The sequence below is a fragment of the Periplaneta americana genome, chromosome 2, assembly GCF_040183065.1.
Source record: "Periplaneta americana isolate PAMFEO1 chromosome 2, P.americana_PAMFEO1_priV1, whole genome shotgun sequence".
In the NCBI taxonomy this organism is placed as follows: Eukaryota; Metazoa; Arthropoda; class Insecta; order Blattodea; family Blattidae; genus Periplaneta; species Periplaneta americana.
The window spans coordinates 171,996,155-172,015,492 of NC_091118.1; positions in this window are offsets into that span (position 1 = coordinate 171,996,155).

Genomic DNA, 19,338 nt, shown 5'->3' on the forward strand with positions numbered 1-19,338 from the left:
GGTCAGCGCGTCTGGCTGCGAAACCAGGTGGTCCGGGATCGAATCCCGGTCGGGGCAAGTTACCTGGTTGAGGTTTTTTCCGGGGTTTTCCCTCAACCCAATACGAGCAAATGCTGGGTAACTTTCGGTGCTGGACCCCGGACTCATTTCACCGGCATTATCACCTTCATATCATTCAGATGCTAAATAACCTAGATGATGATATAGCGTCATAAAATAATCCAATAAAATAAAATGTTCTCCACCAGCCACCACTGACAATAATATATTTCATGCTTTATAGATTTTTTTTTTTTTAATTTTAATGTTCATATTCTCGTATCATTTTACTACTATGGAATGTCTGAATGAGTAACATCATGCTCACCCCCAACCTCTCGCATAGCCCTGCATCCACTATTAATGATGCCCACCCCAAACACTCTCTTAGCCATTTTTCACATATCGGTACCTATCCTAAGCCTGGTTTTAATAGGGATTTGTCTCCATTTAATTAATGTTTCTTTTTCAGAGAATTCCTCGATTTTCATTAGAGTCAATACTAATGGGCCAATTAACTCGGTTTCCTAAATTGAGACCATTCATATTTCATGTGGTTTTACATGATTTCTGTAATGCGTTGAGACAAAAGTCAAGACAAGCCCTGAAAGAATAGGCCATGGACCTATCCCTTCCAGTATACATTGGGGAGTCCACAGCTGCCGATTAACGGTTAGCATGTCTGATTGTGAAATGAGCAAACTCAGGTTAAAATCGTGGTTGGGACAAGTTACCTGTTTTTTTTTTATCCAAGGGTTCCCTCAACCCATTAAGGGGAGAGGATGGTATTTTTGATGAAAAATGACAGTTTTCAAAAAAAAATTCTTTAAAATACTCTGTGATATGTGTGGATCACCATTTTTAAACTTCCTGCATTATGGATTTTTAAATCACTTGCCCACTTTTATTGTTGTTTCCGGTAAATTAAATTAAATTTTTTTTTTCTTTAAAATACCCTTTGATATGTGTGGAATGCATTGCATAACATTTTGTGGGTATTTGTGCCCTTATCGGATGTTGAGACGTCATTTTTAAACTTCCTGCGCTATGGATTTTTAAATCACATGCCCGCTTTTATCGGTTTCCAGCAAGTTCATTTTTTTTTTTTTGCTACATTGCCAGACAAAATGAATATAATTTCTGAACTATTAAACATACATGCATGAAATTTAGAACACACATTCTTTAGACTATTAGGAAACTTTTCTCTGTAACAGAATTTTGTTAATTGATTTCATTTTAAAAATACGTCCGTTTGTTTGCAAGAAAGGAAATCAGAAAATTGTTACTAAATTTTAATTGTTCATTTTACAAACTTAGGGACTAATATCAAAATTCTGTTACAGACAGTTTGTAGAACATACTTTTGCAAATACATTGCAAAAACTGTTTGAATCTATCTTTAAAAATGGTTTAGATATATCGGTTTTAGTACAATCCTGCATTGGATATATATTTTTTTCAAATTTGGGCCCTCAAATAATTTTTTTTTATATTTTTATTTGGTTGAGTTGCCACAGCTATGAGCTCTCTACATACAAAAAATTAATAATTTACACCAAATAGGAAAAAAGTTTTAAAAAATACCATCCTCTCCCCTTAAGAGCAAATGCTGGATAACTTTTGGACTCATTATCACCTTCATTTCATCCAGACATTAGATAATCATTGCAATTGATAAGCATCGTAAAATAAACCAATTAAAAAAATCACATTTCGAATTCCCAAATTTTGTCATTCGCTTATCTTTGGCTGGCAGAGGAACCTTGGCATTAGTGGATCTTCTTAAAACACTGGCAGGCATTGGGACTTGGCTTTGGTGCTGTAGCTTTTCTCCCTTGGCTTGATGGCTAGGCAAGGGATGCTGTGGCTGAAACGGTTTTAATATTTCATTATTAAGCGTAGAAAATAATTATACCCTACAAAACTCTTAAGACACGTGAGTCAATCAAAATCAAACACTGTACAGTAGAACCTCTATTATCCATGGTAATGAAGGGGGTGGACTGAACGGTTAATCGAAAAAATCGGATAATCCGTACTATAAAAAATGTTAATAAATTAAGTGCATAATACACAATTTCGTAATTTCCTTTGTGGTCTTGTGTTAACGTGCTGTATAGTGGATCAGGAGCTCATTAAAAGTTCGGTTGTCAATGACGGGTGCTTAAGGGCCAAGGGTTGATGTTTGATGATTGTCTGCGGAAAGATAGGAATACTTGAAGTCTCGTGTTGTAGATTTACGTACTTTAAACTTTTTATCCTTTTTTTTTTTTTTTTTTTTTTTTTTTTTTTTTTTTTTTTTTATTCGCTTACAGTTATAAGGCCAATTTTCTACTCAGAAGCAGCATTAACCACAATTTCTTCTTTCCCAAACTTCTCAATTATTTGTAATTTTTTTTGATAATTAACGTTTTCTTTGACAACTGTGAAAGACATTTGCATAGAAGTTATACAGTATGACCACTCGAATAGTAGGAATAAGGACTGAATAAATTGTACACAGGTTTGTGGAAATTCTTGGGGTAATTTCTTTGGAAGCAAGCAGGGGCGGCTCGTCCATAAGAGCTGCTGAGATGCAGCACTCCCTGCTTTGACAGGAAAATAATAATAATATTTGTTTTAATTTTTAGAAGAATTGTTACAGCTTTTATTGGTAAATTGCCTTATATTTCATCTGGCCGGGAATATGTACTATTATCTTATGCATAATCTTTTTGCGCGTCGACTGTATTGGAATTGACACTGCATTCAAAGTCGTCCGGGGATCTGCAGGGTGGTCAGCTCATAGAGAGTGTGTCTTGCATGGTCAGGGGGTAGAGAGGTGAAGGGAGCAGAGGGAAACTGCCGCTGTTCAAAACCCATATCTCGCTGCAGTGGCTTGCAGAGCCAGGCCACAAGGGATCTTTCCTCTCTTCCCACACCGCTATTGTAATGCTGCGTCAAATGGATTCTCTATTCCCTTGAAACTTAATGACTAAATTTGTATTTTCTTTTCACATACTTATTGTTGTAGAATCATATCGAGTTAATATAAGAAATTAATATTCTCTTTTGCCTTATTATTACGTATATATCCAGCCTCCAGCAGAACCTAATATTTGCCTTAACTCAAAATGATTGCACGAGTAGAATCCTTTTGATATAGGACGTAAAATACGAAAGATACTTCTTTCCAGTTTTAGAAAATTGTTGACCATCAGTATATCTGAGTGTTGCTTTGGTGTGACGTATTAATACCGTAACTTAACCAGTGCAAATTGGCAAGCATGAGTGTGTGTGAATTACAGAATATTAATTTTATTTTTCTCAACTTTCCCTTGCGGAGAATATTGATGTAATGAAGTGAAATTAAAGGGTCGTCCGTTACCTGACTTAAATCTTACTTAAGCTTCATCCAGCCGAAATAGTGCATATATGTAAGGAAGTATAACAATGAAATTTACGCTAAGCATTTGTGGTTACGTGGATGTGAACAAAAAAAAAATCTGTATTTTGTTTTCCTTGCCTACTCTTCGGTGGTGTGACAGATTTAGGATATTTGCCCCTAAAAAGCAAAATGCACGAATCTTCGCAGTCTCACCTGAAAAATGTTGTTTCATTGGCTATGTTACGCAACTCATACTGCTGTGCAATTAAGTGAAACGAACAGAACAAACATTCTCAAACATAATCAAGAAGTGAGAAAAAATCGTGAAATTATTTAAAAAAAAATATTGATTGTATCAAATTTTGTGGCCAATATGAACTTCCCCTTAGGGGACATGATGAAAAAACAATTCGAAGAACCCTGGTATGTTTCGGGGGTTGCTACAATTCGTGAGTAATCTAAACGAGCCTCTCAAAAATCATTTGGAACATGCCACTGTTTAAGGTTATTCTAAGACAATTCAGAATGAACTGGTAGATTGTAAGTTGAGTGTCTGCCGATCTGAAATTCAGACTGAAATCGATGATATTAGTTTTTCTTACGGATTAGCAAATGGTCCCACAGACATCTCCCAACTAAGTCAGGAAGTTTTGATTTTTCAATATGTAGTGCATTTATTTTTGTCCTATACTTATTAGTAATGGTATCAAGAAGTGAAATTTGTAAGTACCGAAATCTACTGCAGCTCTCCCAATCCACAAGTTCACGAGCCGCCACTGGAAGCAAGTAGTGATTATTTTACAAGTAATTGTGTTCGTTGCCGACAGTGAAGCATTTCTATTACATACTTTGTAGTTAGAGTAAAGGCTTGTAATAATCTTCTGTAGAAACATAACTTACAGTACTTCATATTTTTTTCTGCAGCAAAAAGATAATAGGAGCTAGAAAAAAAGTCTGATAATCCAACAATCGGTTAATAGGGTGACGGATAATCGAGGTTCTACTGTATGTAAGTGTAAATCAAGCTTTAAAATGAAAAACCAACAAAATCTTCTAGACAGTTTATCTGTGGGTTGATTCTCAGACAATCTCGAATGAAGATCATCATTAATTTTGCATCTTGTTCCCCCCCCTTTTATTTTTTTATAGAGCGTTTTAATTTCGAATGGTTAAAGTAGCATCTCTAAACAAGTATTGAGTATTGTCAAAACTGGCTTGATGCAAATCTACTGTTTACTACAGCTACAGCAGAGCCTTATTTACGATCTGCAACACAGACATTTTATCTGTAACCAAGAGAAGGCTATTTTGATACTAATCAAACACCGTATTTTAAAAAAATTTGATATTAGTAATAATATTCATTTTAAAGATATTATGTAAGTAGGCCTATATTGCTATAGATTTCTTCCTAAAGTTCGGTCAAATTGTATCTCGCGTATATTTCCAATCCTTATTCGGTGATACCAGACCAAATGATTGAACACACATGTGGTGTTATTTCAATTTTATTTTATTTTACTTCCTTCGTTAAATTGAAAGAAAACTGTCGTAGTAATGTATTATTTTCTTCTCTTAATTCACCAAGAAACATGGCCATTTTTACAACAATAAGACATTTAAATGTTGAATATTTTGTGTACATCATATACTACGATTGTCTTTCTTCTTTCGTAATTAAATTAAAGCAAAATTAAATAATACTTAAAACAGATCTTAGTGTTAAATAACACTACTTTTTGCGTCATATTTTAAAATATAACTTGTCAATATGATTGCTTTTCACTTGTAAAATATGCTTGTCATGTCAAATGAATAAAATTGTGTTACAAAACAAAAATTACTAAGTCTTGTCATTTGTCAACGTGGGAAATTGTCACTTTTTACTAGTATCTTTTATGCAATATGCCCCTGGTGTTTCGAGCAGTGTGATTGTGTTGTGAGACAAACCCTCAAAGTTCTTTTATATCAGGGCTGGGCACGTTACGTGATTCTGAGAAATGAGCGCTGTTTACTTTAAAGAGCAGCTGTGACGCATGCATATTGCACGTCACTTACTGTCAATGCAGTGGTTGACTCTGCAGTAGGATGGCGAACTTCGAAGATGCACCCGCCTGAGAAGTTGTATGTCAGACGAAAACCTAAATTATATTCTGAGATCGAATATAAATAATTAATTTGTTCCAAACATATAACGGCTTCTGCAAATGAAAGGACCTCATAAGTCTCGGAAAACAACCACATAGTTATTTTGGTTATCGAGTTTCAAATAGTTTTGTTTCAATAGAAAATATTTATTTCAGATTGACAGAAGTATGATTTTATTACAGTAGTTTACTCATGCAAAATAAAAGTGTAAGAGAGTGTTTATCATTAATTTCCTTGTGTTTCTGATTGGAATCCTTTATTACATATGTTTATATTATTAATAGCCTACATTATGTAATTGTTAAAGCATTGTGCGTATGGGTTATGTAAATAAGCCTAATGATTTGTGTGTGTGCATAGAGCGAAGTTTATTTCATTAAATTAATAAAAGCGTTATAAAGTCTGTACTGTACAATGGATTGATGTAATATCTTTATAAACTGTTATGTACTGATAGACTGAATGAATAGAACAGCCGTGGCTCTTGCTATATTAATGCAGGTAAGGTAGCTGTAATGTGAGTCCGCCACTGCGTGAGCGTTCTGCTCCGGCTTGACTTGCGGAGCGAGAGCAGCTCTGGCCTGCTAAATGGAGCCGCTCTCATGCCCGACTCTGTTTTATATGGAATCCAAATCTTGAACCAATATTTCAGAGTCTAGAGATTTTACAGTCTTTACTGAAGATCTCTCATTGCCATCAATGATAACGACCATCTTCTTATAGCAGCCGTGGCGAAAATGCCATCGTGCGCCGAGCCACTGTGTAAGCTGTAACGTGCATAGCACCTATGGAGGGAGGCGGACACCCGAAGGGGAAGTGAAGCAACTAACTGACTTATTAACGGTTTTTCATTTTCCTTACGTCAAGTACTTAAATAAAATTATATACAGTACAAGGCTACAAACTAATGTTTAGTACGTGTAACGAAGAAAGAAATGAACAAGAAAACATAGGACACATTATCACAACCTAAAATTAATTGTCTTCAGAATGTCTCTGCGACAGAGTTTCAAAATCAGGAATTATGTCACTTACGACCAGTCGTAGTTGATCACAAAGGTATTTGTCTGTCAGTCGTGATCTAAATTTGGTTTTTACTATTTTAATTGTTGAAAATAATTTTTCACAAACGTAAGTTGTAGCGAACATGGCTTCAACAGAGCAAGCGAAAGAACGAAGCTTCGGATATTCATTTTTGCCAGAGATTTGAAAAGTTCAACATTTGTCAAGTCCTTACATCTAGCTTTCATTTAACATCACATTGTAAATCTGTGAGTTTAAATTGAAGATCTAGCCGCATTATTCGTACATCTGCTGAAAAAGGATGGACGTAAACAGCAATACTTAACCTTTTAATATTTCATCAGTAGGAACATGTAGTAACTTATAATGCCGTTTTGTGTTATACAACCGTTTTCCTAGTAATACTTGTGAACAAATCATACATTTAATATTCTCATCATATTGTCAGCAAAAAAATGCGTCCTCCCATCCTACTTGAAACTTTCGTTTTTATAGAGGTACATGGTTTCGAGAGAGACATTGCGACGATACGCCACTCGCAGGTCAGAGACAAATACAAATGGAACGGAGTTTGACTCCAGTGATTGAGAGAGTGGGGGGCGGGGGGTTGTAGGTAGGAAGCAAGGGAAATGTACTGCGAGCCACAATGTGCTCGTGAGTCGCATTTTCGCCACGGCTGTCTTATAGTATCTGGCATAATAAAGTGCTGCATTCAACCAAGTCTTCCCAACGAATCAGTACTAGGAGCTCGGGTTTGCTCTTCCGACTGTGACTACGCGTAACTCTGTTTACATGCACTGGAAGTAGACAACCTCGGTCCGCAGTGCTGCACTCTCTGAGCCTAGTTATGATCTCGCAGTGCAAGTGAGGTAAATGTCCATAATTCATAACATTCTTACGATACTTGATGTTTTCATTCTCAACTTGAATATGGAACAATTTTTGTGTAATATGAAAGTAATTCTTCTAGATACAAAAATTCTGAAGTGTATTTAACCAAATTATGTACCTATGGCAAAAAGGGATCGCTTGGGATCTGTAGATAAGGTAAGCGTTTTCGCGTTCAAACAGTCCGTGGTTTGATCCCTGACGCAGCGAACAGAGAGATTCATGTTCCGTCCACGAGAATGGCTATTTATCCCTTCAGTGAATCACTAAATTATTCGGACAATGCTCATTTATTACTAAATAATACGGTCACATGTGTAAAAAGTATAAATAAAGAATTTTAAGTGAGCTGTTGAAAAGTTTACTTTTCAAAGATTATACACAGTGGGTTTAATGTATATTTCTACTTTTATTAGGAAGCAGTAGTGGGGTTCGAACCCATATACGTCATAATGTGACATCAACTTAAGTTTTCAGAGACCACAGGTAAGTTGTCTGCAGTCTATAGAATAATGTAATCAGATACACGAATAGTCAGTAACAGTGTGTACCTTCAGTAGCTCAGTATTGTGTAGTGGATAGAAACAAATGGGGCGTAGAGGAAAAGACAGTATGTTCGAGCAGCGTCAGTCAGTGGTCTTCCACCATGCAAGGGGGAAATCCTACCGACACATAGCCGATATTACTACACACGAAGAAAAGCACAGTGGTGGATATTGTTCAGAGATGAAGACAGACTTGAATCGTATCCTCACTCAGGACGTCCAAAGACATTTTCCATGCGGGAAGAAGCGATAATAGTACGGAAGATAAAAAAAAATCCTAGATTACAGAGGTGTGAAAATTATTAGAATAATCTTAATTTTGAAGGTTTTTTAATAGTTCCTTCACAAATATTCATTGAATTGATGAATATTGGTATATAATATTACTGTACCGATGTAGGATATATTTACTACTAACAATGCCGGAAAGCATTGTTGTACATTGGCATTTTTCTTATTTTGCAATTGTTATGGGAATTCAGAAATTATTATATTATGTTGGCGGAATTGGAAACATAAAAAATTAGTTAATAAATGCTTTAAACAAATTGTTCTTTGCGTTTACATTGTTGTGAAGGTTCAAATATACATCTGTTTTGTGCATATAATTTTTTATGTTTCCAATTCCGCCAACATAATATAATAATTTCTGAATTCCCATAACAATTGTAAAATAAGAAAAATACCAATGTACAACAATGCTTTCCGGCATTGTTAGTAGTAAATATATCCTACATCAGTATAGTAATATATACCAATATTCATCAATTCAATTAATATTTGTGAAGGAACTATTAAAAAACCTTTAAAATTAAGATTATTCCAATAATTTTCACACCTCTGTAAGTGATCCAAGAATTGCTTCTAAGGTCAATGAAGAATTAGGGAAACAAGTCCATCCCGAGACTATTAGAAAAGTTCTCAGTAGAAACAATTTTCATGGCCGGGTGGCAAGGAACGAGCCCTACATCAACAAAAGAAACAAGCGTAAAAGACTACTGTTCGCAAAATTGTACCTAGAAAAGGATCAGGATTGGTGGAATCGAGTTATCTTTTCAGACGAGAGTAAATTTAATATCAGCGAATCATCTGGCCAGATTACAGTATGGCGAAGACCCAATGAAGAGTTTAGCGAGAAAAATATGCAAGCAACAGTTAAACATGGTGTCGGCAGTGTAATGGTATGAGGGTATATGTCCGCAAGCGGAGTTGGCAATCTAGTGTTCATTGACGGAAAAATGGACAAGTATTCATACCTTCAACTCCTGAAGGATAATCTACAGCAAATTGCGGAAAAAATGGGGATTCATGACCGGTTCGCATTCTACCAAGGTAGTGACTCCAATCATACGTCCTATATTGTACAACTCTGGTCGCTGTACCACTGCCCCGAGGTACTCCATCCTCCTCCGCAGTCTCCAGACATGAATGTGATTGAACATTTATGGGACAGGTTGGAAAAACAAGTGAGGAAACCCCTAATAAAATCAAAACAACATCTTAAGGAGAGACTTAAGAAAGAATGGCGAAACGTGTGCAAGGTTTACACAAGAAAATTGGTGCAAAGTATGTCTGAATGGTTAGCAGAAGTTATAAAAATGAAACGGAGGGCAGCCAGGTATTGAATATTTTTTATAGAGGTACAGGACTAATTTTATTTAGAAAGATGCGCTGTGTCCGAATAATTTTGTTAACCAAAGAATGATTTAAGTTTTAATTTATTGCGAATTTTATTTCTGTTTATAACTATTAACGTATATGTTTCATTAAGATATGATTGTATATATGTGACAAGAGTAAAGAATTATATTTTTCCTCTCAAAAGTTATGTGTAAAGAGACAAATGTCCTTAGTGCACTTATACCGTTCATGTTCGAATAATTCAGTGACTCACTGCAGGTACTGTTTGCTGCTCTGTGCCTAGGTACCATATTTTTTGGTAATGGCGATACGCGCGAAATTTTATACATTTACTTTCTTTGTTAATTTTAGCCTTCTAGATAAATAAAATACCATATTTAATTTTAAAAAAAACCGCGAAATAAAGCGAAGTTTGGATCATTGTGCTAAGTATGTCAATAACCACGAAATATATCCCCCCTATTGCAAAAAACTACGAAATATGCACCAAAATATGTTCGTAATTTTTGTTTGTCATTTTTTCAATCGCTTGGTATTTCTGTATTGTTGTATGGATGTTGTGTACACTTTCTATCTTTATGGTTATCGAAACAAGATCGATTTCTGTAGTCGACTGCAGTATGTTACACACCGGAAGCTGTATTTTGATGGCGAAGAGATTTTGGAGGATACTGTAGTAAAGGACTACAACGAATTTGGTGTGAATTGTTTGCAGGAAGTGTGGTTCCCTACATCTAGTATGTAATGTGGATAGCGAGAGGGGCTTTTCTGCTTACATGAAAATACTGACTGTCCACATAATACATTTAATTGACAACTTATATCATGAAATACCGAAATAATGGCAGACTTAACACCGTAATCCAGCGTTGTCAGATAGAGACTAAACGGAGCGGAGCGCTGCACTAGACTGGTTGCGTGCTCCGGTGTTTCCACAGACATAAGCAAGTTCACGCTCCGATCTAGCTCCACAACTGGTTTTGGAGCTTACAATTCTGATACTACTGCTGTAATCGTACATTTTATTTCACCAAAACTACAGTCTCTACCTATGCTGTGTTAACCTCGCGACAAGGGAGGCCCGAAATGTGGGCTTGTCTTCAGTATCGGTCCAAAATTTTACCCCATTCACCTCACAGCAATATACGTATAGATTGACAAATAGAACTGAAACCTTGACCGAGTTACTACGTGAGCGCTGGCTGTCTTGGGGAGGAGCAAGTGAGAAAGCACGGGGGGAAGGGAGAGGGCACTATGCACTATGTACTTGCAGGTCCACTCACAGTTTGTCAAACCTGCTAACAAAAGCATTAAAAGGTTGACTAGTTGCCTGCAATGCTAGCATAATGGAACCTTCCTTGCCGACAGTCGAGGCAAAAATGAAGAGTCCGTTATTGTGGTAATACTGGAGAGTGGTTCTTCTATTGGTCGCGATGCCCACACACACCCTCTCAGATATTTAGGTGGTGATTGGTGACTGAATGACGCGGAGCGAGGGAGAGAGAAGAAAGAAAGAGAGAGATTCCAGAAGTTGGCGTGTTTTACGGGGTTTCACTTGAAGTTGTCGAACTATATGTCGGTGTTAATAGGAAGAGGTAAATCAGACGGAGTAAGAAACAAAACAGGAAAAGAAGAGAAAGGAAGTTTTGTAAAAAGAAAATAAACGCCATTGGTAGCTTACTTTCAGAATTTACGTTACACTGTATTTTATTTTATTCAGTTACATACAAGATGATATAAAATAATACAATTATCATAAATTATAACAACTACATATTCTGTATCTGCAGTAGAAACTCAGGGTACTAAATTCTGGGTAGACAGATGGTAATAATAATTCTTAGTTAAGTATGAAATCCGATTGTTATTTTTCATTTTTCTAGCAACACTGTATCAACTGTGCGGTTATATGACGTCTGTGTGACTCAGACAATGTGGGTATAAGCCCTGAAGGTCTCTCTGAACACTATCACTACTCTCCTCAATCCACAAGACTTATGGACGTGTTGTGTATATAAGATTCGAACACAGTACTAGTGAAGCGTGGGAAAATGAGTATTTTGTTGTTCTAAATAAAGATAACTTAAATCCGAATGTATGTTCTGATCTGTTGAATTGCGGTACATAAAATAGTACCTATAGACTAATAAAAACGGCGATGAATTATACTAGTAACTACTCAGTGAAACTTTCATTACCACGAAATTTGCATCAAGAATTCTGGCTATGCTCGGATCCACTTACGTACGTCTGTGAACAATTTAAAAAAAAAATGAACCGCATTAAATCTACAACAAGTTCTCGTCTAAGAGACGGCCATCTTCTGTAAATTTTACGCTTAAGTACAAAAAGTATTCATCCAATTTAGAAAGGCTTGATTGTAAATCAGAAAAGTGATTCTGAGTTATTTACGTAGTAAATTTTAGTTATTACTATATTGACACGTTATCAAACGTGGAACATACATGAACAGTAAATTTTAGTTTTAAACATTGATAACTAATTGTGCTTAAATGCGACAGACTCATGTCAGTAGATGGCATGTAAAGGAACTCCTGCGGGACAAAATTCCGGCACATCTGGCGACGCTGATGTAACCTCTGCAGTTGCGAGCGTCATTAAATAAAACATAACATTTAACATTTGATAACTAATTGATTTTTAACATTTAATTACAAATCGTATTATGATTCTATACTGTACGCTTCTGGCCGCAAAACCAGGTGGCCCAGGTTCGATTCCCGGTCGGGGCAAGTTTACCTGGTTGAGGTTTTTTCCGGGATTTTACCTCAACCCAATATGACCAAATGCTGGGTAACTTTCGGTGCTGGACCCCGGACTCATTTCATCGGCATTATCACCTTCATCTCATTCAGACGCTAAATAACCTAAGATGATAAAGCGTCGTAAAATAACCTACAAAAATAATAAAATGATTCTATATTGTAATGGCATGCACGCCACTGCTGCCGCTTATACTACAACGGAACTCAGTGAGCATTTGATGTAAACAACAAGCAGTTCAGAGCACAAGGTTGTGGGGTGAGTGAATATTAGCATCTAGTATACTCATCCCTATCGACCCTCCATGCCTGTATTGGGAATGTAAATGATTAGACAGAGGATCAATCAACGCTTTGTAGTACTTATCTATACGTGTGTTCTAACTTTAGTTTTTTTTTTTTATATTCGTTATCATAACTTCATAGCCACCTACTCATGATCCCGGTTAACTTCAGTTAATCGAAATCCGGCTTATCCGAAACGTCGCAAAAAAAAACAATGTTTTGTTTATCCCTGCAATATTTTTTTCATCCCCTATAGCATGGCTGTCCCGCGCCGTGGCGTCGTGATCTAAGGCATCTGCCTAGGACTCGCGTTACGGAATGCGCGTTGATTCGAGTCCTCATGGGAGAAGAAATTTTCTCATGAAATTTCGGCCAGTCTAGGGGACCGGTGCCCACCCAGCATCGTGATGTACTTCGGGAGCTACGATAGGTAGCGAAATCCGGTTGCGAAAACCAGCTATAACGGCTGGGGGATCATCGTGCTAACCACATGATACCTCCATTGAATGATCGTCCACCTCTGCTTCGACATGTGGCCGTGAGGCCAGCAGCCGGCTGGTCGGTCTAGGCCCTTCATGGGCTGTAGCGCCGCCACGGATTATTATAGCATGGCTACCCTTTTACCGAAAATATTTCTCATCGATTGTCCGAAAAATCACCCTTTATTTCGGATAAATGGGGTTCTACTGTAGTGAACTATTTTTATTACTGTGTGGGATATTTCTTTTCTTAAGCCTACATCGTGTCATAGATGAAGAAATACACAACGTTTCTGAACTAGCAACAACTCCATCATCACAAAAGGAAATGAGAATAGGCCTTGTACGATTATTGTAGATAGCTTCCCCTTTGCTTGTGTACACTGCTGTTGGAGACGATATAGAGTTCTGAAAATTTTGGGAGATTATCATTATGTAGAAAATATAAAATATCCCACCGTCATTATGTAGAAAATATAAAATATCCCACCATAATGGACACCAAGGGAATATTAAATAATATTACAATCCGTGGCACGACAACCAGTCGAACGCTAGCCTCACGTTCACATGCGTCAATAGAGGTAAACGAATATCCAACCAGTACGGAGTAACGAGTGGTTAGCATGATCTCCCGCACCCATTATAGATGGCTTCGAAAACAAATTTTGCTACTTAATTAAGCTCCCCAAATTCATCATGATTCTGGGTGGGCACCTGTCCCATACACTGGTCGAAATATCATGCGAAATCTCCTTCCATATGAGGACTCGAACCAGTACTCATTATTTAACGCTGATGCAAGGTATGGTACCTTAGACCACGTAAAAATTATTCGGGACTAGTCACATTTTGTTTAATATAAAATGTGATTGTAACTACGAATTCTGTAGTGCTCGGGAAAAGTAGCACAAGTCAAAAATGTTAATTTTACAGAAGAAGGAAAAAAACTGTCTTCATACTGGTTTATGTCGATTTGATTTTCTTCTGTATGAATTATTGAAGGGATCTGATAAGAAATGAGGATATCCGTAAAGAATTAAATATATACAACATAAACGATAAAGCTGAAGATTATAAAGAAAAGTGGAAAGAACACTTGTCTCGAATGGATAATGAAAGAATTCCAGCACTGATACAACAATACCAACCTAAAGGCAAAAGAAAGGTCGGACGTCCTGGGAAAAGGTGGAACTGAATAAAATGTGAAGACGGAACAGGCACTAAGCCTAAACCATGAAGTGAAGATGATGATGATGATGATGAATTATTGTAATGGGAGAAATACTTATGTCTCTTTTCCCAAGCGAGCAGATGTTCCGTAAGTTGTCAAAAAATTAATAAAAAATGTTTGTGGAAACTGACTTATGTCACTTTTCCCAAGCACTGCAGAATTATAAACCCTGTTTGATTGCTAATATTGCAATTATTATTATTATTATTATTATTATTATTATTATTAAATAATCCAAGGTATTCATATGTTACATAAATAAGGCTTTAATCATGATTACATTGGACAAAATACTATTGGATTATCAAACGTATTTTGGGAGACAGTAAATCTCATAACATGGTTCACAATCATGAATCATTCTCCATGTGCATTCTTTTATTCTTTTATAATAATACTTAAATAAATTTTATTGTATTTAAAATCCATTGTCATTTTTATAATTCTTATGTTTGTTGATATGAAACAGCAAAATTCCGCAACCCACACAATTTATTAAACTGAGATTCTGACGTGTAGGCCTATGAATTCATTGGCTACGAATACACCTTCTTGCAAAATGTTTTATCTATAAAATAATTTTTCCCTCTCAATTTTATGAATAACAAAATGATGTATCCCAATAGTAAGAAATATTCACAGGCAATATTATGTCATATCCCCCTCGCAAAAAGAAAAATTGAAAAATATCAGCATACATTCATTGTGAAGATAAAGTAAGGCTATAAATTACATTAAATCGTTTACATCAGAAGTCTAATTTGAAACAGTAAAAGGTTATCCAATTTTTTTAGCTCTCCAGTAAAATTTAGTTGTGGTTGTTTCCGACATTTTGCTGTTCCATGAACGATTTGTTTGAGACACTGTTGCGGAAGTGTAGGCTATTTCCTTTATATTGATATACGTATAGGAAATTCATAACAAGTAAATACTGTCTATGAAATAATTAAATTCAGTTAAAAGGATTGCAATCGTCTCAAAATTTATGAATAGCATTAATAGGGTATCGAGAATTTGCGTAAAAAAAATGTGTAGTACACCCTATAATACGTAGTAATTTCAGAGTGCGTTGCTGTCGAGAAGGTTAATTTAAATATTTTGTTAATTTATGGAGATTAACGTAAATTTGTATATCAAATATTTATTATTTGTAATATGAGATAATTACTAAGTTTAATTTACGATTAAACTTTAAATAAAGCAATTAAAATAATTTATATAACATGTGAAGCGAAGGGATTGGTAGAAAATCACATGACATCACATAAAAATTGAACATCGAGTTCCGAATAGACAAGTGGACACTACCGTCTGTATCCTAAGTTTAGTTGTGTTCTTGAGCTCGTGAGAATCAGTTTATCAGCGAGAAGGAGTAGCGAAGAACTCGCTAGTCCGTGAAATGGGGACGATGGAATGAGATATGTTTGCTGTTTGGGTATTTGTTGTGTACGCTTTTAAAATTTTACAAAATTCATATCGTCTTAAAAGTAAATTTAATTTCTGTAGATGCGAAATATTAGCGTGGAATTGGAACGTAACCTACATATTCATTCTTTCGGTTTTTTTTAAATTTCCGGTATGACATAAGACTTAAGAATTGTGGGTGCTAGAGTTTAATAATTAAATTTGAAGAATAATCTAATGTGTATCTAAAAGAATGAAGAAAATATTGCAGTTGCACACGCGTGTACCCGTTTAAAGTTCTTAAGTAGAGTAAAATGCGTAGAAACTGCAAGCCAGATGTAAATATCCTTTTTAATGCAAGTTTTCGAATATTGAACATTATATTCTACTTCAACATAGATAGAACTAGAAAAGTTTTCAAAACTATTTTGAGGAGTACCTTGAAAATTGAAGTTGCCGTAAATTCTAATATAACAAGGATGTTAAATTTTAATTGTAAACATTCTGAATCTCTCGCACACGATTTTCAAAAATCAAAGTAACTTCTTTGAATTTTATTAAATTAGGTTCAATTTTCATATTGAGTTATGGGCTTCAACCCGTAAAACGGAACCTTTACCATTAAATTTTGGAGTTATTTCCATGTACGTCCGAAAGTTCTAATTCGATGAACTGCAACTGAAACTTGTTTACAATGAAATTTGCATAATTTTATATTATTCAGGAATTTACACTCGTTTCAACATAAGTCTGGAGTAAACTTTAAGACTGCTATTGTGATTTTCACTGTTCCAATGAACGAAACCTGTTTAAGTGCTGATGAATTTATACTAATCTGTAAATTTCCTTTCCACTGGGAATTCTTAAGTGGATAAATACTAAATCACATTCGATGTTAATACTTCATCAAAGGACACTATTTTAGGACTAATATCTCCTTGTTCTGTACTCTGTTTATTGTAGTTCTGGTTATAACATTAATATAGTTGTAGCAATATTTTGTAGTTTACTAATCTGTAGTTCCATAGTCTAAGGTGGGTGGCTTATTTCTCAATAATTTCACACAAATTAACCTACTTAACACTCGCTGGCGCACATTTTTAACAGATCAAGTATGAGACACAGAATGTGATGTATTTAAAACTGTCATATTCATTGCTAAAATGGATTTAGATTTTATAAAGAACAGTTATAAACTCTGCAGTCACAAAAATAATTCAAAATAGCTGTAATAATGGCTCTCTACGCTATGAAATAGTTTGTGGGGAGGGGGGGGAAAGTCTTCACTTAATACGGAGGTTGTTTAGTAAATCTCAGATTTCCTAAGTTAGTCTATATATCATAAATTGAAACTTACGCCTATTAAAACTTTACTCTTAATTCATACAGGCGTAAGATTTTCTAAAAATTGTAACATTCTCATTTAAATCTTGGTCAAATTGTATCATTCTAGTTCACACACCAAAATGTAAGCCTACATAATGGTGACAAAGATAATTGTGATAAAAGTTGATAGAATAGTTTTCAGTTTAAAATTAGACCAGGAGAAACAAAATTGTTGGTATTAAATTTATTAAAACTTTTCTGAATTACGTTGACTTAAAACTGTTGTAACCTTACAGCAAACTCGAATTTCTGTAAAATTCGATGAAAGGCAAAGTTAATAAATGATCTATTCCTCGTTCCATTATTAATCAAAATTCTTATTCGAATTTCATTTAGTATAGATTAACAAATGCTAGCACAAGATACGTGGTCTGAAATTTTATCCGAAATTGACAATGCCATATTAGATTGTCAGATGTTCGTAAACCCTTACGGCAAATATATCGATGACGTCCATGAGGTCGACAATATGGGACCTGCAGACTGAATTCTGAAGAAAACTGAAGAAGCTTCCTGAAGTAAGTTCGGTCCTACATTTTCGAACACTTGTTGAAGCTATGAAAATGTGTTTAGATATTAATTATGCTTCTAAAATTGTTAGTTTTCAAATTTTGTTGGAAACTTGGTTTAAATCGTAAAAGCCTAATAACAGTTTGTTTGGCACATTAAAAAGCAGTTTGGGACATTTGTTATCGTATGAGTAAATGTCTGCGGATCTTTCAGGTTCAAACATAAAGGCAACATTGCTGAAAACCTGCCTGATGGTCAACTGGGTCAATTTGCCTGGCCTATTCAACTAGACTTCAATCACCACCCGCTTCAACTGCAGCCCCACATGGAAAGGTTTCCCGAGATCTCCACGAATAGTAGGACTGAACATGTTGTCCCTTTCTTGTTGCTTTATGATCAGTAAGGGTCGCTGGCTGAACTACTAGAAATTCGCGAACCACCCCTGGCAAGGTGGTTGTAGTTCCGTTACAGGATTTTAGTTTGTAAGGGTCAAGTTGGCTGGCCTGATTAAAGATGTCACTGCATAATTAAGGACATAGTAGTGCATTGATTTGTTTGTTCTGCTGTGGTTTTTCCCCATTTTCTGCGCGTTGGTCAGGTTGTCAGGGCTTGATGTATCAGGATGTTAGTTGTAAGACGTGCCAATGTGCTGGGTTGCATTGGTAGGGCAGTGGCATCGGCAGGCTGTATGAGACTTGGCAACAGGTTCAGCCAGAGGCGGACATAAGGCAACAGAGTAAAGAGGTCTGCATAAATTCTTCCAAATTTTGTGAATTCCATATTAACTTCAGAAATGTCTTTTAAAGTTCAAACTAGGAACGTTAACCAATCTACAATGTAGTGAAACAGGATAGTACACTGTAGGCTAAATGAAGTAACGTATTTGCAAAAATGTAAATGAAGTACCTAACATTTGAAGATTCACAAATATATCGAGAGTTGAATAACACTTGTAATCAAGATGGATTGAAATCTAAAGCTATAAAGGAGACCTCTTCACTGAATCTATCGGCATGCGTCAGGGTAGAGTGATGTGCTGAAACTCTTCATTCAATTTTGGGTGATGAGTATGGCATAGATCTCTAACCTAACTAGATTACCTAGGGTAGCTGGGTACCTTCCGAAAATAAAATTTCTCTTCACTTACAAATGACCTGATTATTTGATATTCGAATTAATCAGGATCACAATGAAAATGCCTGCGATTTGGAGTATGAACTTCATTAAATCACAGAAGGTATCCATACACATTGAATTGACGCATGCAATGGATTCGTCCCCTAGGAATCGAGAGAAGCAGTTCTGATCGTAAACGTAATGGAGCATAAGTAAATGTTAAATGAATGAGTAAATATAATGAAGGAAATCTTGACACTAATATGGAGATATTCTTAGTACTGATAATTATTAAATGCATTTTAATTTAAATGTTAATGGAGTGAAGCTTTTGAGAATATATAAATACAATTTAATTGTAATGTTAAAGTAATGAAACAATTAATTTGTGATAATGGTGAACAATGAATGTTGTGATAAATGGTGCATATTATGTTTACGATCGAGTTAGAAGGCTGTGGACCTCGCCCGGCTGATTGGCTGCCGG